Source organism: Pezoporus occidentalis, unplaced genomic scaffold (genome assembly GCF_034315485.1).
Source record: "Pezoporus occidentalis ecotype Australia unplaced genomic scaffold, CSIRO_AGI_Poc_V1 ctg111, whole genome shotgun sequence".
Classification (NCBI taxonomy): Eukaryota; Metazoa; Chordata; class Aves; order Psittaciformes; family Psittacidae; genus Pezoporus; species Pezoporus occidentalis.
Window position 1 is genome coordinate 1,223,809 of NW_026912898.1, and position 22,595 is coordinate 1,246,403.

Here is a 22,595-nt window from a genome sequence, read left to right on the forward strand (position 1 = left end):
GCTGCCCTGCCTACAAAAGAACGACTGTAGTAACATGTTTCATCATCCTTTGGTTCATGCTGTCTGAAGACAAGTACATTGTGATTCAACCAGAGGCTACTCCTGCTTGTCAATCTAGGCACCAGCCACATTCAAGTGGATGAATATGGAGCTGAATCCAGCTTGTGGAGTACTAATATTTGAAGCAGGTAAAGGAGAATGGCAGCTCCTCACCCGCTACTTGAAGAGACAGCAGACCCCTGACACATTCAGAGTTTGGCTTCACCTCCCATTTGGAGAGTAAATCCTGGAGGAGAAACAAAGTTGAAATTGATAAACGTAGCATCCTCAGATCCTAATGCTTCCCTTTTCCCTTTAGACCTCTGCAAAAGCAAAGAGATCTTCTGTACACAGCAGGTAATCTGAAGAACCTACACATCTAGTGAGTCAGAACATTCAAGGTAGAACAGTGAATTTGCATTCACATCTCCATTTATAATTGTGCCTAAACTTCTCAATAAACATCTTTTCTTCCTGAAATTTGGCATGACTGGATCACTTGTCAGAGAAAAATGCTTCCGGAGGAAAATTATGTCTTTTGGAAAACATTTTTTAGAAATAAAAGTCTTGTAAAAGCAAAAAAAAAAAAAAAAAATTTTCCCTGTTTCTTTAAAGCCTTCGAAAGTTTCTCCACAAAAATGGAAGAAAACAAGCTGTATCTGTAAACTCCACATCTGTTTTATTCATTGTTTTACCTTCAGGAAGCTCTATATGCAAGAGTCATTCCTGAAAGGAGAGCAAGGCCCTTTTTACATTAAGAAAACACGCTCTCTATCGACGTAATTACATTTGTGCCAGCTTCCTCAATGTAGGCAGTGCTTCAGTTGACCTTGGAAAACATGGAATCTCTCCAACAGGTTTACAGACTTGCTGGAGGTCATGTTGGAGAATGTAACCTCAGAAAACTCGAGTCCTTGTGCTGGTTATTCAATATAGCAGTAATGTTAACTCGCCTCATATTTTTCTTTTGCTTGTCAGGCAATATTCCAGGGCTATAGATGGAGACGAATTTGCTACTCCATTCCTGGGCAACAGCTACCTGCTGTGGCATCTTTTCTTCAGTCCTGTGCCTGAGGTACAGAGGGAGGGCAGAGGGAAAGGAAGAATTGAGAGAATTAATAGTGGCTTCTCAAAGTTCCCCATCAGTGTCAGATTCAAACCTTTTGGTGTCATTAGAAGCAGAGCAGTCTGTTGTCATTTTTCTCCTCTTTCTATTGCCCCTGTAACCAGGCAAAACAAAAAGAGAAGTGAAATTACAGCTCTGAAGGGCTTCCCTTCCCTCCTCTTTTGTGCTTCTGTCATTCTATTTGACTGTTGTTCTTAGCTGCTCAGGAACTGCCACCTTCTACAGCAACCAGGGGGTCTCTGGGCAATCTAAAGCGACACAAAATAATGTAGTGGAAAAAAAAAAAAAATCACCCAAAAAGCAGATGAAAGAAGTGGTGAAGCCAACAGAAAAACAACAACAAAAGGGTAGCAATGGAGTTGGATTGGTTGCAGTTGTTGTTTGTGTGCTCTGGAAATATCAGTAATGATGAAGAAGAGGCAATAAATTGCTTTGAAGCCCTCTATGATCCTTTGCCTATTCTCTGTCACCCCAGACATGAACTGTGCACAGTGGAAGTTTCTTTCTCTCTCCCTTCTTCCTGGGATTTAACAGATGTGGTAACCTTTGTGCTTTTTATTGTGCACTCAGGAAATAAAATCCCACTCAGTTAAGCCACACTGTGAGTGGAAATGCAGTTGTCAGCTCAAGTGGACTAAGAGCACAGCAGCTCAGAAAATCCACATCAGGCAGTCTCTACACTTAGGAGTAGAAGAACTGCTCTACTCTTCTTTACCTGCCCTGGCTTCTATCCTTTCATCAAACAGTAGCCTGCAGCTACCTAAAGTAGTCAGAAAACAAAGCCCAGATCCCATATCTCCCACTATCAGGGTTGAAAGGGAATGACCTGCTTCCTTGGCTTGGAGAAATGGTCACACATCTGCATCTGTGAATATACAACTTTACCGGAGCATCTAGAGTCCCAGAGGAGAGGTGAGAGAGAAAAGGTCACGCTAGATTTCTACAACTGCATAAGACAATTTTTGCCTTGAATGGAAGATTGGGAATCACAGAGGATGGTGTTCCATCTGTTTTGGAATGGCTGGTGTGTACAAGGACTTCTGGGCTGATCAATAAAGTGTCCATAATTCTGTAGCTCTAGCACTAACAAAAGCATTGTAAAACACAGAAATGTCAGTTCTAGGGCATCTGAATCACACCTGAATTAAAATTCTGAGCCTGTATAAAGAGGAATTGGGGTGAAAATTAGATAAACAGTGTGGTGCTCATTGGAGAGAGCTTTCAATTCAATAGCCAATGGAAGAGCAGCTCTCATGTCTCCACCATAAATCCTTTCAGGTGACCAGTTAATAATAAACATATCAGAAGAGCCAGAAAGGCAAGTCCCCGGCCTCCTGAGCTCTGTCATCCATGGCCCTTCTATGTAAGAGGAAGGTGTGAACACTCTTGCAATGCTCAACCTGGCTCTGAGTACCTGGGATTCCTCTCACTCTGCAACTCCTTCAGGGAGACATTTGCTAGGCCCCTTGTGTGGACACAGGGCTTTCCTTTGAACTTTGTATCTCTACCATAGAGATAGTTGAGCTCCCTGGTTTGAGTCATGTCCATTTGAGCGTCTCCATTTAAGCATTCCTGACCGAGTGAGCATTTTTCTGTTGAATAGATTTAGTGCTGGTACAAAGTGAGAGAAGTACTATTTCTGGGCAGTTTCAGCCTGGCCATAAATCTTGTGTCACAGATCAAGTCAGACCAGTAATAAATCTCAAAGCTTGTAAGACTTGATGCCAGGTCCAGCCCATGGAAAAGGAAGTACAATCTCATTGACTGCCAACACCTGTTTGCATGAGATTTTATCTCTTCCCTTCTCACTATCCCAAATACCAATGCCTTGTCTGCTTTAACTGTTCTTAAAGTAAGTGTTGCTCTGAAAGAGAACAAAAGGCTAGAGATAGCCCCAGAAAATGCTGATTCCATACATTTTTATCTCTCAGATTGCCAAAAATTTTCATTCCACACTACATATTATACAGCTGGAGGTAAGGCATGCTCAGGACAAAGCTACAGTGTCTGCATTCTTCTTAGTCCTTTCTGCCAGCACCTCTGACATCAAGCTCTCTGACCGTTTTAGAACATCCAACGGGCATCATGCGAGTGGCCCCAACACACACAATGCAGCATTCCCAGACCCTTAAGAACCTCTGGAGTTCCCCTGAAAGAGGTGAAGATGGTGACCCATCAAGATGGTGACCCTAAAGATGGTCTCCCTTTCACAAGTTATGAAGTTCTGTAGGAACAGAGTGGTATATGAGAACCAGAAAACTATAGGTTGTCTACAACACACTCACATGCATCTCCCATCACTGCGATTTCATGTACACTGTCCACCAAAACCTCTTTGGACAGCATAAGGCATCCAGATAAGGTCAGTAGGGTGCTGATAGAGCGAAGCTGAACAAATGATCACAACAAACTTTATGGCTTTTACATATTCTGCGGAACTTTCCACTTGCAGAGTTGCAAGGGTCAATCAGAGAAGACACCTCAGCATAAATTCCACATCAGGTATACTGGGGCTGCTTGGCTTCTGAGTCAGACATCATTGAGTTATTACCACTGGAGTGGAAAAGACCAAGACCTGGCAAAATTGCAACCAAAAAACCAAGAAGGAATGATTCAAGCTCAACAAATAGGTGAACGTCTGGCTGGATTGGCCAGGTTCTAGTTCTTGCTCTGTATTTCCTATTTCCCACATTCCAAGTGAATGCTCCAGCAGGCCTACACAACCAACCTCCTCCCCTCTTCAGGACTATGGAGACAGTTGATAGAAAGTGTAATAGCCCCCCCCCCCCCCAAAACTAAGAGTGAGCTTCAACTGGCAAAGCATCCCCAAACCCCTTACCTGAGAAAAGCTATGGCTGTTTGGAACAGAAGCAAAATGGGGGCTTTTATGTGACTTCCAGCTTTCTTGGTTAAACCCTTGGCCGCCATGCTGTTTGGTACTCAGGTCCAGCTGGTCTTTCATCAAAAATTTGCAGCTGAGACCAAAACCCCCTTCCAAGCATAAGTTACGTTTAAACCTAACCAGTTCATTCTTGTATTTCAACAAATTGGAAGTCTCTGATGAAAACTGTCAGAAAACTCCCCATGGTGCTTCTGTGGAAGATGCTCCAAGAAACAGTGTTGGTACAAACATTATAAATACCAAGTATCCAGGCTACAGGTCAGTAAGAGTTAGATATAAGAGCCCTTGTTTCTCAATCTTCAAATGCCAAACTCATTCACTATGGAAGCATTCGAACAAACCAACAGCTGTTCCTTTTCATTTAATCTTTTTGCTCGACAATAAATCCTTCAGACAACCTCACTGGAATTATTTATACACACAAATGATCAGCTACTGGAATATGTTTCTTTACCTGTTGCTGTGCTTCTTCACATTCCCTGGGTTTCAGGCAGCCCCTCATAGTGTCGTCTTTGGTGGTAACAAATCAGCTTTTTAACTTCAGATGAGAGCATCAAGTTTTTGATACACACAAGGGAAAAGGGAACTTTATTATTCTATGAAATCACACAGATGCAATAGCTTTTTTTCTCTTCTGAAGTCAAATGCTTTGGGAAGTACGTAATTGTGGTATAGACATGTGAGCTCCCTCCCATTGCTGGGGACTCTGGAGGGACTGGACAATCTGAAGAAGCACACTAGAAGCCAAGCATCTAGGGCATGGTCCAGGTAACAGGGCAAGAACCAAATATTCTTATCTGTTCATATATTTGGATTGAATTTTTACTGAAAGTTTCATAATACCCTTCACTACTAAAAGAAAAAAAGAGAAAGATGAAGGAGTTGAGAAGCCACAAGTACAAGAAAGTTTTGAAAAGAAAAAAGCTCTCTTGATCTTGAAATTCATTTGACTAAAAAATTGCTTCCTTCTGCACAGCATCTTTCATTGCAGCTCACAGGATATCACAGAAAGACAGCCAAGTTATGACTGGCAAAGGCCATTGCTTAAACTTGACCATTAAAACAGAGGACAGAGATTAAGGCCAGCTGAGTTTACCGATAAGTTCATAGCAAATGAGGTTGCTATAAGCATAAGCAGTGCTGACATCCAACCACGTTCTGCTGAAGGAGTGGAGACACATCTGTACTCCTAAAGGCATGAGAAAACATAGGTGGAAAGCATTCCAAAAGATGTAAAGACCCTTTTCTGGCTTTAACTAGTCCCAACAGATATTTATCCAACTTGGGGTTATTTTGTGAAAACTTCAAAGAAGAAATTCAATACCCTTCTCAGGCAATCTATTTTAGTGCTTAACTATTCTTACTGCTAGAAAGTTATTCCTAATGCGTAACCTAGATCTTCTTGCTGCAATTTAAGCCCATCACTTCTCATTCTTTCCTTGGTGGATGTGGATAGCAGATTTATCTCCATAAATACGAAAGTTCTACCAGGAAATTCAGCTTCACTTACTGACAGGCGTGGACCTTAATTACAAGATGATTTCAACTCCTGCAGCTCATATTTGTATATACACTATGCATATTTATGGCCCATGCCAAAGATGACTGCTTTGAATGGATGGCGGTGAGGATTTTGTTGTGGTAGAAAAAACAAATTGCCATTGCTGGCATTATAGCACAAGAAGCATTTTTCACACACCCTCATAAGTATTCCATACACACACACACACACACATTTATATACAGTTTTGCCATTAAGAGCAGTGTTGTTTACATACCCTGACAGTGTTGAGGCCAACCTAATGCTACCACAAGTGTACTCAGTCCAACTCTGCATGCAACCACCAAGTTAATGCACAGACATAAAGGCATATGAATGCTTATGGATTTGTGGCACAGACTTGCAGATGGTATAAATCAGTGACTCTCCTACTCAGCTTTGCTCCTATTCAAGTAGGCCATAAGGTATGAACACACAAATAGGTAGTTCTCCATGTCTACACAGACATATGGGCTGTATACCCAGGTGGGTGTGCACTGGATACCTTCCTGGCCTGACGGATGCTGCAATACAGCTGCCAGCTTGGCCACACAAAGCACAAACTTGAGCATTGAGTTCTCATCAGTAGAAAACTCTGGCTGAGGCACTAGAAGACAGACTGTGAGCAGCACAATGCGGTGCAGCAGGGGCCTGTTGAACCAATTAGGGTTAACACATTTCTGGTTAATGAGAGGTGCCGGTCATGATTGTAAATTAATATTTTCCAGTGGCTACCCATGCACTCAAGTGTCAGTATTGATCAAACTTACCTCTGCCCAGTTAATGCTGATGGATTCAACAGCAACATACGCCTGCTCATCTGTTACCCAATTAAGATAAGCTCTCAACTCATCCTAATAGCTGTATTTATTGTCATCAGGAATATTGATGTATCTCTGTGCTAACTACAAGCCAACGTACACACGTGAGCACATGCAAAGGACGCTGTATTGCTCTGAGAATTGTCCCAGGCTCAAACCACAATGAGGAAGCACGTTTTTAGCCTTCATATTCTTTTGTACAGAAAGGTATTTTCTATGGGAAAGGGAAAAATCAAGGCTACTTGCCTTCTCTAGTCTTACTAGGCTAGATTTCCCCCCCCACATCAGAGAATAAGCAGCACAGCAAGCTCCACAAATAAAACCCGCTTGGATCTTTAAAGGCTAAAGCAAATTGAAGCCTCCTGTTGCATAGGGAGTCCAGGATGTGAGAAATGCTGGGCATGTAAGGAAAATGCCTATGGGAGGAACCAAATAAGGATTAATGAGCATCTTTTTATATGGTTCTCTACATTTCTAGCCTGACTGTCTGAATCTGAAGCTGCTGGGTAGCTAATGGGCCTTGGGTAAGGGACACAACAGCAGCTCTCTGTATAAAGCAAGCAAAAAAAAGAGAGATCATTGGAAAATGTAATAATTTCCTTGCAGTGCAAAGCGTTTGTTCCTGAAAAGCCCCATACACTATTTAGCCAACACAGGAGGCACTTGCTGCTTCCTGGAAACAGCCTCCTGCCCCTAGCAAATGGGCTATGAAATAGAGCAAGAGATAGGGACCCGTTCGCTCATCAAAAGGTCATTCTAAACTAAAACAGAAGTGAGAACTCAGAGAAGGCCAGTTCTTCTCTGCAGTCAAAGTGCAGCCCTGACAACCTCAGCCAAAGCACCCCATCCTGTGAGGCTGAGACTGCATGCTGTGGTATATAAAGCTGAATTAGAAAAGAGGGTTGTAGATGTGACTCCTAATGCCCAACAAGTTAGAAAACAGTTAACACAGGTCCTTTAGCGTACAACACTGGCCTCCATGCTAACTCATTTAAGGATGGCTTTTCCCTGCCATTTGAGCACAAATGAGACAGCACCATCTGACTTATACAGAGGCTGAGTCTGGTCCAGGGAACTGGCTGGAATCTCAAGTCATCAGTAGAAAACCTGCCTGGTGGTTTTACAAGTGGTAGCCTCGATCAGTCGTCCAATTTTCCATATGCCCCCAAGGCAACTTATGGCCCTGGAAGCACCTTATTAAGCCACAGTTAACAGCAGCTCACTTGGAGTGAGCAAAGTTTGAATGGGATCTTGCAAATGGACCCTTTTAAGCCACCAGAGGTGGAACATGCAAGCCTGCTGCCAAGGAATGATGGCAGAGCTCATGCTGCTGCTGCTTCTGTCCAATCTGTCCTTTAGACAAATGAAGGACACCTATCTCCTGGGCTCTTCACTTAGTACTTTTCACCGTTCACTAAATTGAAAAGTGAGCAATTGACAGCACAACTTTATTAAATTAAGCTTCTCCCTTCTTCCCCCTACCATCATGGCCATGTTTTAAACAGCCACAGACACTTCGCTGGTGTCTTTTTAATTTGATTTAACTAAAAATATAACACACAAAGCCATTTGGCCTTGTGCCACTCAACATACTGCTATAGAGTAGGCATGAGTTATAGGGTAATATTTCACACCCTGTTGTGTCTTATTACTTAACTAATAACAATATTTACCCAGGGTTTTCCCCAAGCAATTCGGACAGGTCTAGAAGAAATCTTGATTAAAGAATGACAGCCAAAGTATTGGATGTTAAGAATAAATAAGAGTAATGTGAAAAGAGTGAAAGAGTTTACTGTTGCATCCTGGTAGTTTGCAGTAAATCAGTGTAATATGAAAGTTCCTCCTTTACTGGGCCTCCCAGTTGCCAGGTCTCTTGCTGCAACCTATGTACAGACCTGCCAGACATCTCACTTGCACAAGTGCAGCTATTGTAGGCTGCAGCTAGCACAAGCAGTGATAACACTTGCTTGTCAAGGGCTGACCCTTTTGCCCTAAGCCCTTAACCACTGGAGCTAAGGGAATAATCAGCCACTTCTCACCTTTCCTGGGGCTAGCCACCAAGAAAGACAATTAGAGCAAACTGGTGTATCACAGCCTTCATCTCTTACCAATTCCCTGATGCTCTCAGTAGTTCACAAGTATAAGAAGATTTTTAGCCGATATGAAAAAAGCCAGCTCTCAGTGTATTATCTCTGGAACTCGCTGCTGGACAAAGCCAAGGATCAAGTAAATTACAAGGATATTAGATGTTGCCAGTAAAAGCACCCCCATTCAGGTTAGAGAGGAGATGACATTTTTACTAGTTCACATAACTCTTTCACCAGTCAAGCAGCAACTGTCTTTTTGGTAGATTATTCCATGTTCTTGCAATTTCTGCTGAAATAGTAAATGTTGCCCTTTGTTCAAGGCAGGATACAGAGCTATCAAAGTCCATGTCTCACTTCCTTTGGTAATTCTCCAGCTGACTAAAGGATTTAAGCTACACATCCATTCAGATAGGGAAGGCACTGCAGATTCCTTCAAACCTAACTGCATTCAGAAAACTCATCTAATACTGTAAATACAAGGATTCCTGTCAGAAGCAAAGAAAAAATACATTCAAATTTATGTCCATGTTGCTATTTGCCTGACTGCCTCATGGATTACCTGCCCACTGTAAGCAGGAAAAATCCATCACCATTCTGCAGATTCTTATTTTCCTGTGGAGACTTCCCCTCCACAAGTTTACCATCCTCTGGTACGACTTCTTGGTAAGAGTAGCTAAAAATCACAGCTCTGGTAGGGATGTATGCAAGCCATGGCTGAGCACTCTAAATAATGTCATTTCTGTAGAATTACTTAAGATGAAAAATGGGCAAAATCCTGCAGTTTGCTACTCAGGCAAAACATCATTCCAAGATGCTGAAAATTTTGAATGAATAAAGCCTTTAGGATTCAATCCAAAGGTAGTAATTCTGGAGCAGGCACATTAAGGAATATGAGTCTCTTCTGACAAGGGGTTGTGACATTTGCATTTGCAGGGTCTGTCCTATAGCTGCACTCAAATGAGATACAGGCAGAGAAGATGAGAGCACCACCAGGGCAGGGAGAGACCGAGATCCTCCTTTGCCTCCTCACCAACAGGGAAAGTAGCTATATGAGCAAAGCAGAGTCATGTGGAGGTGGTACCAATGAGTAACCAAGGAAGCAGGGAATGGAGCTGCATACCTTACTGAGAATATTTAGTCACAGCTAAGGGAATGTTTTCTATTTTTCCTTTACACTGACACCACCTGCACTTGCAGTAAAGTTTTATCCCATCTTACCGCATACTTCCTCTCCTCTCCCATTCACTTCCCCATAGGTACACTCAGCTTTCCTCTTCTCAACTCTGTGTTCTACCAAGCCCCCCCCCCCCCCCCCCCCGGTCCTCTCTTCCCTACAGAAGGACCTATACTTTTTATATACACACCAGTCTTACTTCTTACAGTCCTGCTGCCAGCTCTGGTTGAGTATGGCACGGGCTTGTTAATAAGTCTGCCAGCTGTTTCATCACCCTGACTCTCAGCATGCCAAACTAGAAAGGCCTTTATTCTCCAGGACACCCTCCCAGTTGACTAGCTGGGTGGCTTATCACCCAGAAACAGCAGCTTTTGCCCTGGCAGCTTATTTCACATGCCAATCCTTCTGTGCTAGTTAAAAAAGAGCCTTCTCCCTCCTCCTCTGGACCCCTATGATGTGTCTTTTATTTCTTTTCTAAAGGAGAGGAGGGAATCATACCATCCCTCTTGGCTCAGCTGCTGGGCATATTCTGTCCCTCTGCAGCAGAGAGAGCTTGTAAGGAAAGTAGAAATGGCCTTGGGATAAGAGATCATATTCTTATACGTTAATTTACAGACCACTGCCAAAAAGGGATAAATGTGACAGACAGTACCATTTCTATGTTAAAATTAGGGACTCTGCTTTAAAAACAAAAATGAAGGATGATAGAAGTCTCCCAAATCACTGTGCATGTCTATGACAGGTCCAAAGCATTAATGGTAGCTAGTTTAAATGGGTCCAGGAGTTATCCATCAGAGTAAAGACAGCCAGACTGATCAGACTCAGCCCAAGAGCAACACCAGCTGCTAGTCCTTGGAGTTATGGGACAGGCACCAGAAGACAGAATGGCAGGCAGGAGAAAAATGATGCCCAAAACTAGAGTTCCCATGAATCCCTGTAGTGCCTCAAGCTGCTGCTGTGAAAATTGTATTTTAACCTTTTATTCCAAAACAGGAGAGAGACATTTGAAATGGGGAAAGGCAATTTCCATTTTCTCTTAGCCTGAGGATTTAGCCCTTGAGGAAGGCTGCAAGGACCAAGTGTCCCATTCATCTCTTGTTAAAAGCACAGCCCTTATTTTGAAAGCACTTGCCTTCCTTCCACAAGTGATCTTTCACTTCTCCTGTTGACAGGCGTATGTCCAGGCTTTCTCTCCACTGCTGGATGTCTTTCGCCAAACTTATTTCTTTCCAGTGCAGGTCATCATCTAATCTGAGTGGGAAAAGGAAGAATCTCTATGTAAAAGACCTAGAGGAAAGCCAGAGCCTTAATAGAAGAGGAATATTTTGCAAAATGATTTTGCTCTCCTCTGAAGGCCCAGAACATGAGCTGCATTTGGAAAGGTTCCTGCTGAGGTAGCAGAGACCTTGGAAGCACACAAGACCCAGAGGGAGAAATGAGAGACTAATGTGTTTTAAATTCAGTGACAAGTTCTGTGTAGAAAAACACGACTTCCTTAATAACACTCTTCGACAACCTCCTACTTTTTCCCACCCATTCACTTACCCTTCTTATTTCTTAATGGAAAAATGTATTTCAGCATCATTTCTCAACCACTCAAATTTTACATCCTTCCTTTGTGGTACCCTAACTCGCCTCCAATTCCACTTGTCCAGCTTCGCTACCTCCGCATGAACACTGGTGTACTTGTGCTTTTTTTCACACAAGCCCCTTTTTCTTAGCAGTGCTCCTTCTACCTGCTGTGGCAGCCACTCTGTAGAGATACAGGGGCCTATTTCATACAAACTATCCCCTGTGCCTGAGGCACAGCACCTCCTAGACATTAAACACCTTTCTGCTGTGCAGCAGTCCTGTCCCCAGTGGAAGATTCTTTACAGCCCAGGCCCTAGGTGTATCACTACTTCTGTTTCAGGACATGTTCCTGGAAGTCCTGAAAGTGAAAGTATGGTATTTCAGTTCCAGGAAGGACGATGTCCGTCCTTGCACATGGACCAGACAGACATTTCGAGCAAGGGAAATACTGATGTCAGGTTCTGGAAGTAATGGTGTGCTGGAAAGAGGACTTGAGGGAGGAACATATTCATGTGTGCATTCTCCCCCTAACCCCTGAAGACAAAACAGTTGCCAAGCTTTGTGAGAAAATAGAAAACTTCCCAATTTGATAGCTACCCACATTATTCCTGAATTACCATATGCTTTATGCAAGCACAAATTCATACATCAAGAGTAGAAGAAATGCTTATGATTTTGACTGATTACCTAACAATGACCATTGAACTTCAACTAAACATTTCTGTATTGAAGTGCCTGCTTCTGAGCTACAATCAATCTTTCAGACCACAGGCCAGCCTTAATTTGGAAATCTGATACATGGGCAAGTTATCATTTCTCCTGTTGTTCCATCCCAACGGAAAGTTATCCTCACCATTGAATGCTTTACTCCTTGCCCTTCTTTTGTACAAATCAGGTCTTGTCAGCCTGTTCTCTGCCAGAATAACTGAAATCTTCCAAAACAGGTGAGCAGGGCCTATGGTGATGATCCTTCTCAGTCTTCTTTAAAACAGACTGAGTTTCCTAAGTCTTTCATTCTGAGGCAGATTTCCAAACTTTGCATCATTCCGGTGGGCTCCTATCTGAACCCTTTCCAATTTTTCAACAGGCCTTTGATACATATTTTTAACACAGTTAAGTTAATGTTACAAGAGAAATCATCACTTGCTTTACTTTCTAGGCTTTTGTGTGCTTGATTTCTCACCCGTAACATTACACATAACTACATACCATATGCAGCAAAAAAAAACACATCACACAGAAGACTCTTAAAGGTCAGAAACTAAACTAGTAAACATATACTGGCTAAATCAATCAAAGCCTGCTAATTATCATATTTTCCTGTTTCCACCTCTGCATACCAGATGCTACAGGAGCTTAAAGTGACTTGCCTAGTTCAGAGAATTGGTCTGATGCTACTATCATTTCTTCCTTTGGAAAACCATTCTGCAAGACTTAAGGGAATTTTTTCATGTGGTTAATTTCAGCCTATTTCTTTTAGAGCCTTAAACCATGCTATGTAAATCTTCTTTCTTCTGCTACATCCTTAAGTAATATAAATTACATCCTATTATTCCTACATCCTTAAGCTAACCTAACTAACATCCCTTTGTTACTCCTACACCCTAAAGCAAGCCTGCATGTCTCTAATTTGTCCAATCCTTTAAAAGCTTGTAAGGAATCTTAATACCCTAGCTGGGTTGGTCAGGTTATACTTGCTTCTTGCTTACTTTCAGTTTCCCTACATCACTATCAATGAAACCTCACAGTTGATTTGTTGCATTTCTTTCATCCCTGGGACTCATCTTGCATTGAGATATCCCAGATCTGTCTGAGTGGAAGCATCATTACTGTCAATCATAGCAGTCCCCATCTTGCCAGTCCAGGATTTGCTACTCTTCTTACGAAGCTCACAATCTCAAGTGATATCTATTTCCATTACACACATATATATATATATACACATACACACACACACATACAAATTGATTTTGTCCTGCAAATGCAGTCACTGTTAAATTTCACCCAAACCAGACATGAACTCCTCTTCAAAGAGATGAGAGATTGCTTTATGTTATGAAACACAGTATTAGCATCCCATTATGGTAGATAGGAGACTGCTGTGAATATTCCTACCAGTTGGCGGGTAAGAACAGTTTCCTTTCTGTGGTCTTAAAAAAGCAGCTATGTTTGTATTAGCTTGAGCGAACACTTCAACAACTACATTTTGACCTCTTAGACTGTCTGACCACCAGAGAAATCAGAGAAATATGAGAGAAGTTATTAGCTCTTGAACAGCCCAAATGCTAATCTTTGCCATATTGTGCTGTCCCTGTGGACTTGATCATCATTGGCTCCAAAGAGGGACATTTGGACTACTGTATCCACAAATCTTTCTAGCACATGCGTGAAACAATCCTGTATCTTCTCATGTTCTGTTAATAATCTGAATGATATTTGCTTCCTTTTATTTGGATGCAGCGTCTGAGTCCTGTCTGGCTGCTGAGCAGACTTCTCCCAGACGACTTTGAAACACATTTGGCAGTTCCTTGCCCATATGTGCTCCCTCAGACATGCCTCCTAAAAATCACACAACTAGACAGTTGCTCAGAAATCAACACGTGTTCCCCTCAGACATGACAGGTACTGTTAGCCTGCGACTTCAGCTATTTTAACACAGTCAGATGCTACAAACATGGGTTTAGTATAAAATAGCATTTAGCTAGCTAGTAACCTCTATCAGTAATGAGATGGTGATTTTCTCTGTTAGAGAAACTAAGCAGACTATTTCCTAATAGAAAACTGTTGCCTCTGCACCAAGTAAAAGAACAGCAGGGAACATAGTAGGGACGTAGTAGCCCAAGGACCTGTGTTTACTCAGTTTCAGGGCATATGGGAAGGTGATAAATTAGACATAAAGGGTTGAGCTTAATGTTGCAGGAGAGGCATGTTGATCATTTTCTCTCCTACTTCTGCCCCTCCCTTTCAATCCCATCTCCCTCCTCCTATTTTTCTACTGGTGGAGATACATTTCCACAGCATGAAGCCTTTCCTCTCTAATAAACTTTTCCTTCTATCATCAAGATGAAAGCCTTGAAAGGGATGGTATTTATGGAGAACATTCTAACCTTCACAGCATACTCCTCAGGAACTGGCATGCTGCAGGACAGAGAAAGCTTCTGAGTGAAGCTATGTGGTCGCTTTTTAAAACGCACACAATGAAATCCTGGGAGGGCTGGAGCCACAACAGCTTCTAGTCAACCAAACATGACTATCTCTGACTTCCCTCTCAGCATCTGTAATTGTCCTAAGCCGGAGTCCAAGGGAGCAAAAAAAAAACCCAGATGTTAAAACAGCAGTGGATAGACAGGGAGAGGGAGCAATGCAGGAATGGGAGTAAAGGATTGAGAGAGAGAAAAGGCAAGAGATTTATTCAGCATTTCCTTGTCTGTCTCCTCCACAAACTGAATCACAGAAGCATGAAAGTAGATGTATTGAATCTCAAAGGAAATAAAAGAAGTGGAAAATTAACTACTGATGAAAAAAATAGCTGTGTCCAGGGATTCCTGCATATCAACTCTGAGCTTCCTCTTATCGGCTTAGAATAGAAAAGGCCAGGGGACTGGGGAGGAAAGGTCAAACACTGAGGGGAAAACACAGGCAAGGGAAAAATGAGAGCTAACATGGAAATCAATGGAAAAGAGCAGGACGGAAAAGAGCCGATCCTGTTTCAGACGATTTGCATGCACTGCCCTGAGTGCCATTTCCCAATTGCTGCATCATGACCGGGTGAGGTTGGCTTAAGGCTGAGGCTTAGAAAAGCCACACCACTTTCTGCTTTTCTTTCCACCCCTCTATTTGGCAACAGGTAATAAGAGTGGGCTGGGGAAACCTCAACAACAGCAGCTGCCACCATCTGCACCAGCACATAGTTGAGCCAATTGTGAGCTGCCTCGTGCCAGGTCTGAACCTACCTTAGGAGCTCTTCCCTGCTGGTTCCTAATGGCTTAGACACTGTGCACAAAGTTGGTCTCTTTAATTCTGGCTGGATCCTGGGCCTTGCGTTTTCCTGTATCCTACACTGTTATTCCCTTTTAGTTTTGAATAAGCTTTGACCTTATTTCTCTCCTGGGCCTCCCTATCCACATTGACATAAGTAGCCACCTCAGGTTTCCAGATGATGAGAGATAAAAGGCTGCATATCCACAGCCTTTTATCACATATCTTTCTGATCGTAGGTCCACTGCTATAGTAGCATTGGGAATTGTTAACAAAAGACTGGAATAAGAGTATATTTTTACTACTGCCCACAGGTAGTCGACACATGGGACCTTAAAGTTTGGCTTCTAGTGTAAGTAAAACTGGTTACCCAAGCATATTCCAAACAAATGGCTCCCCACACAAGCACCCCCTGCCCCCTGTTACACATCAATTATCAACACTGTGCAAAGATATCTCCTTTTCAGATATCTCCACTGAATCCCAAAGCCTGCCTCCCAAAGAACAACTGTAACTCCAAAATAGCCTTCAGCTGGAAAATAAACCAGCTATTCAGACTGCTTTCTCAAATCAGTACAACCAAAGTGACAGAAAAATCAGCTCTTCCAAAGACTGAATATTTGCTCATAATCAGTCAGGGCCAAGGAGGACACACTAAGATGTGACGTACATGGGAATACACTGGTGACATAATTCAGCAATATTAGTTGTACAAATACAGACTAAATGACAACCTCTTACAGAAAGAGTTAAGAGCTTTAGAGAAGAGAATAAAAGCAGAGGAGTGGGAGGGAAGCAGGACAGATGGGTTAACAAACATAATAGGATGTGCATAATTCACAACTACTTGGGAACAGTAATCACAAATCACCACCTGCCCAGTTACTATCAGATGGCAGGTTTGCCTCTTCACATTCAACAAATCTGTTTCCTGTGCATGCATCACAATCAGACTTGGTGCATTCACTTAAAGTAACTTTCCTTGTCCTACACAGCCAACTCAGGGGGAAAGATCAGGAGTTTACACCTATACAGCAAATTATTTACTATATTTGCATCAGTAAAGGAGCTGAAACAAGGAAGCCTTCAACATTCCAGTGCACCTCATTTTGGCTCACAGAAACTTTTGCTTTATGTGAGGCTTGACTTTGAAACTACAGTTGAGTGCTGCAGAACATGTTTTGAACTGCATCTTGTTCAAGTAGATAGTATTTGCTCTCTTGGTACCAAGAGGAAATAAGTGTGGAATTCTACAAACTCACTGGAATTGCCATATCACAAACCTGAGCTTATGAAGAGAGTTTGTGAGTAACACTTTTGAGCAGAAGAAAAATTTCACTTGCGAGGATCCAAGTGAATTTGGGTTAATTTTGACAGATGCCTGGGGATAAAAAAACCCCTGAGGTGTGGGGAAAGACAAGAGAAAGAAATCTAGGAAGAGTCAATCCAAAATAAAAGAGCAAACCAGCAGAGCCTCAATTAAAACATCAGGCAATGGGAGGCATGGTTGAGTATTCCACTGACAGAGGACCATTTACTGTAGTATATCCCTAAGTGTAACCAAACCTTTAGCAGTAGTGTTATGTACTCATAACATAACTGGCTTTCAGGTATCCTCATTCTAAGCTGAGCTTCCCATTGAGCATTAAGGGCACACATAGGTCTGTGAGATGATGGTTACCTAATTCCTGTGATTAAAAAAAGGAAAACATATGTGAGAGGGAAATGTGCAACCTTGGGCTCTTCTCTCATGGGATAGTGACATTGCTGGCTTGTCTTTAAGGAAAACCTTGGGAGGAAATTCTCCTCGGGGAAAAAAATACCCAATTATAATGGGAGACTGTATTTGCCAAGTAGGTAATAGACTGGAGAAAGTGGGACCTGGACATCAGGAGCTTAACTGGGCACCCTGGAAGGAGGCCAGTCAAGTCCATAGCAAAGAATCCTCATAGCTCAGGCTGACCTAATTTACCTCTTCTCAAGTGTTGCATCTACACCAGCTGAATGATGTACAGAGCAGCAGGCACCAACCCAGGGCCTGCATCCTACATGAGGTGGGCAAAGGATAGCCCATTCAACATGGAGGTGTAGAGTCCTTCCAGCTTTTCCACAGCTTATCGCAAGTTATCTTGCTTCCCTCCTTCCCTTGCTGTCAGCAGGGTTTCTTCTGGCATGGATTTAGCCCTCTCCAATCAACCAGGTGATCAGCACTGCTGTTTAAGCCTTTGCTGGCCAGAGGGATAAAGGAGACATTCTTCAGGCTTGCTTGCTCACTCGCCACTCGGCTGTTGCAATTTCTCCTTATCATTGTCCATGAGCCCGAGCCCACAGAAGTGAAGAAAGTGGAAGTTATTTTCTCCTGTTGTTTTGAATGCGAGGTAGAGCAGAGCCAGGATTTCATTCTCAGGGCACTGCAGGTTCACAGCCCTTGTGTAGACAGCACAATCTCTTATCTCTCCCCAAGGCATTGCATATAAGAAAGAGACACAGCACTGGCCAAGGTTCATTTCTCTTGGCAAAAAGCAGTGGTATCCCAGAGGTGAGCAGCTTCCTGAGCCAGCCCAGCTGGAAACACCAGCTCAGAGGTGAAGCACCATGCTTCTTTGGCAGATTCAGGCTAGAAATGTTCAACAGCAAGGGTAATTACCTTCTGGGACAGCATGCCAAGGCTTGTGGGGAGGCTTCCTTGCAGGGATATCTTTAAATCAAGCCTAGATTATTCTGGCCTGTGGTCCAAATGCAGCACCCAGGACTTGAGGCAGGAATTATCACAGAGCTAACCCATAGCACTGAGGTCAATGAAAACAAAGTCTTCTTTTGCCATTCTTACCAAGCACCCTGTATCAAAGAGCCCCCTAATCTGGGGATCCTCATCACACAATGATCATGATGTGAGAAAGACCATGAGTGTGGGTGATGAATATAGAGGACTACCACCCCACCATGTGTTTTCTGAAGGCTTTCTTTATTGCTCCTTCATGTTTGAGCCAGTAGAGTATCTTAGGCACTCTTATCCTCTCTATTACCTTCCAGCATAATAGAAACCAAAGCAAATTGACTTATCTCAGCTGGTTACCATGCTGAAACTTCTCAGACATTCAGCAGGTGAACCCAATGCCTTAAAGCCCATTACTCAGGAGAAACAAGGTTGTACCCCCTTCTGGATCTAAATGCCTAGGCACCTGAGCAAGTTTAGACCTCTTCTCACCAAGAAAAGCAGGAGGAAAGGAAAGAAAAGGAAAACAGAGCATCATCAGAGCTCCCCTTCCACCCAAGAACCTGGTTTCCCCACTGGCAAGGTGGGATTTCACAATAGCTTTCCTTTCTTCACAGAGAAGTCTGGTTCCAGGTTTTGATCCTTTGTTACAGAACTGAACATCACCATGCACTGGGAAGTGCTCTGCTACAGAGTGAGAGTTTGGGTGACTACTCTTGGATCATTCACTTATTGTCTACCAATCTTGTTCTACAACTGCATTGCTGCTAGGGAAAGCAAGAGCAGAACAAGATCTGCTGACCTCTGCAGTGCATTCTAGCCCTGTGCTCCACTGTTGTCTGATCCTCAACTTACAGTAGAGCAAAAAGGAAAAAGGAGACTTGCAAACATTTACATCAAATTCCACCTGCTGCCTGGCATTTTTAGGGTAGGAAGGGAAAATCTGGTCTACAAACAAGGGAAAAATAGGATTTGAATCCTAATAGATGTACCTGAGTGGCTCTGCAACACACTGCATTATCTCATGCTGCTTGGGTAAGCATGCAATTTGGCACAAACTGGTCCCTTGCTTGGAGGGCTTCCTCACACTCCAAGCATGATCTTTAGGCAAGAAAGGCAGTTAAAGACTTACCTTACAAAGTCCCTGAGGACTGCAATTCTAACTTGTGACGGTCAAACCAGTGTACCCCAGAAATCTCTCACTGGAGTAGCTAGTAAGTATAAAAACAGACAGGAAGTTTATGTCTGTGTTGCCCATGAACTATCCACAAAAATCAGTGACATAATAAGACACTGCTGCAGCGAAAGTCAGTTGTAGAACACTGAAATTGACTTCACTCACTGCTTCCCCTTGGGTGGCTGAAACCATGGATTTCAACTAAGCTTTGCACTCAGATGACGCTCTTCTGAGGAAGCCCTACAGAGCTGCTGTTATCGCTGTTGTGCTTCCCAGGCAATGGCTCATCCGACTCCTGTATGTTCACAGAACACAAGCATCTACTGCCTTTACCTTTTCCTCCTGCAGAGCACTGCATCTCCTTTCCCCCCCCATCATTTGCTAGTGGGCTTGATGGGAGGGCTGCATCTTCCTGCCCTCATCTGGCTGCTCTGGGTGGGAAGGAAGCTCACCCAGATGATTTCAGTAGTTCTCATGAGTATTTTATGGTCTTTTACTGATTTACAGCCAGTTCAGCATTCTTGTAAATGGCCATAAATTGGATTGAAGTCATAAATCATAAGCAGACAGAGACACAGTCTCTGAGTCCCAGCTCAGGCTAAACGAGCCTCTATGAATATATGGAAGAAACCTGTTCCCTCAATCAATACACACAGCACAAGCAACAGCAATGCTCCACAGGATCCACCCCCTATTCCTCTTCCATAAGGCTGTAACAGGCTAAAACCATTTCTTCATACAGATCAGTACAGGGAGATTCCCACCCCATACACTACTTCTGGGGCGTGATTTCCTCCTTTCTCCAGGGAGAACAGCAGAAAGTTGCAGGTTGTTATTCTTCTGAAACATCCGATCCACACAGGGCACTGGGAACTGAAGTGTCTTGCTTCCATTCCACAAGCAGATGTGTCTTGCTTCCATTCCACAAGCCCAGCACCTAACACTTAGGGTTCTTTTTGTATCTTTCCCCTTTGTTTCCCTAGCTCAGTTTTAGAATCTAGCCTGTAAGCACTTCTGAAAGCATCTGACACAGCTGCTGCAAGCCAGACCCTTCATATTTCTCTAGCTTGACTGCAGCCTGGGAAAGATAAACTGATTCTTTACATCTCCTTAACATAACAACAGAACACTATGCAAACTCTAAACATTGAAGGGCAGGAAGCACCAGCACAGAGACCCCTGCAGCTCACCATAACCCTTCCTACAGACACTAAAACACAGCAAGCTCCATTGCCTGACCCTGCCAGGCTTTTTGAGGTCCTGGGGGCTGACAGGTGAGTTGCTTTGACACCACTTTCTAGACAGAGCACCTGATGGAGATGACCCTCAACATCTTCCCTGCAGGCTTAAAGGGCACTTGATGCTTCTAGCATCTAGCAGGTCTTGACACACCTGCAATGAATGGGGTGATTTGCTTACTGAAAGTCATGTGAAAAGCTACTGCAAAAGCATATCCAGTAGTGCCTCCTGAGGAATCACAGCCTCTGTGTTATGATCCTGCAAAGAACTGTGGCATTGTCCAGCTAGTGGCTGCGGATTCAAACCCTGTTCATACAAGCAGTGAACCCTTCTCATAGAATCATCGAATGGTTAGGTTCAGACTTGGTTACGGGGAGATTTATGTTAGATATAAGGAAGAAATTCTTCCCTGTGAGGGTGGTGAGGCACTGGCACAGGGTGCCCAGGGAAGCTGTGGCTGCCCCATCCCTGGCAGTGTTCAAGGCCAGGTTGAACGGGGCTGGGAGCAACCTGCTCTAGTGGAAGGTGTCCCTGCCTGTGGCAGGGGGGTAGAACTGGATGGTCCTTTCCCACCCAAACCATCCTGTGATTCTATGTTTATATTTTATTTAACCAGATGTATTGACTTAGACTTATACATACACCTGCTAAATAGAATCATGTGCCTTGTTTTCTATATATTCTGTATTGAAATGGAAACCACTGGTCAGTTGCCAGTATGAAGGGAGGATGACCTCACAGAAGAGTACCCTAAAAAAAGACATTTGCTAATAGCCTGGAAGAGGAGATGAACTCCTTGCTTTTTCAGCTTTCCATTCATTAATCACCTTGCTGTTACTCTGTGCTCCCCCTGTTCACTTGTATCTGCTTCTTTCCCCCTGCCCCTTGTCTTATTTTTACTTGTTTGTGCATTACTGTCATTGTGATAACACCTCAAAGCCCTAGGCTGGACTAGCTCCCTACTGTGCTGAGCACAATACGAAACACAAAGACATTCGTATTTACATGTGGGCAAGGGTGACTGTTTCCAGGGTTCTTTTCAGTTTTATTCCAGTAGCTTTCAGCAGATAGCCCAGAAGCTACTTCAAAGGGCTCTGTCCAAAGTGTCTAAAAATAAGCCCCCAGCTGATAGCTGAGAACTTCTTTAGAGGACTTGCATAATATGGGAGGAAAATTTAAAAACTTCTATTTTTTTAAATAAGGATTTTTTAATTTTATTTTTTTTTTAAGAGAGCAGAACAAAAATCAGAAAACCTCAGGGAGAAAACCCACAGTTGTTCTGCTACAGTAAATAATACCATGACTAATAGCTATGATAATGTCATAATTGACCTGTAGTTGTTTGGCAAGACTTTAAAGAAGAGTCATAGTGATTTGACCATTTATATCAGCATTCAGATTCTTGGAAAAACATGTTCTTTCAAAGCTGCTATTAGCTGGTAATGCTAATACCAAGGTAAAGTATTGCCATTGCATTGATGGTTGAGAGCATTTCAGGAAACTATGAAAGGAACAAAGTATTATTGATTGTTATCATTTCCCATTGGACACTTATCACCATGCCATGATTTCTTTGTTTTGGTTTAATTTTCATTTTTGTCATCCTTTTTCACTCTATACTGCAGGTCTGATCACCTAATCACTTAACTGTATGCTGTACCATGAGTGGGACAGATAGAAAACAAAACAAGCTAACTCAGAATTGATGGCATCAGCACAGTACAGAGTCAGAGCTTATCTTCCTTGTCACGCAGCAGGGATCTGTGACTTGGCCATCAGTCCCAGGGACACATAAATGCAGCTTTGAATCAGTTTAGAGCTCTTGGATCCAGAAGCATGAAAAGCAGCCTGTATCCTTTGGTTCAGGACCTGGGTACAATCAAAACAGCTTTCTTGACTGCCTGGACCAGCAGCTTTCAATGTATTCGAATTCCTTCCATCACAATGCAGATATAGCTTTCCAGATGTCTCTACATGGCCCTTAAATAGGACAATAGCAAATGAGAGTGTTCGGCTAAAGGGTGAAGACTCTTCTGACACTGACATCATAGCCATCAGCTATGTGCCACCATCACCACTGATTCTGAAGAGTTGGTGGGGTGGGAGGCACATTACCAAAACACTGCCTACATGGTGATGCACTTTGCAGGCATAAGGCAGTGGATCTCAGAAGTACTATCCAGCCGCAGAGGATGGGAAGGCTAAGCTACTTCACCATGGGCCA

The 22,595-nt window shown here is 43.0% G+C and overlaps 1 long non-coding RNA gene across 1 annotated transcript; it reads right to left on the reverse strand.

Moving 5' to 3' along the window:
• Nucleotides 1-697: 697 nt before the first annotated feature.
• LOC134170879 (uncharacterized) lies at nt 698-20,028 on the reverse strand. The gene is made up of 3 exons (XR_009967401.1): nt 19,897-20,028; nt 10,818-10,940; nt 698-1,259 (listed from the first exon to the last, which is right to left on the reverse strand). It is a non-coding gene; the product is annotated as an uncharacterized LOC134170879 (long non-coding RNA).
• Between the last annotated feature and the right edge of the window lie 2,567 nt (nt 20,029-22,595).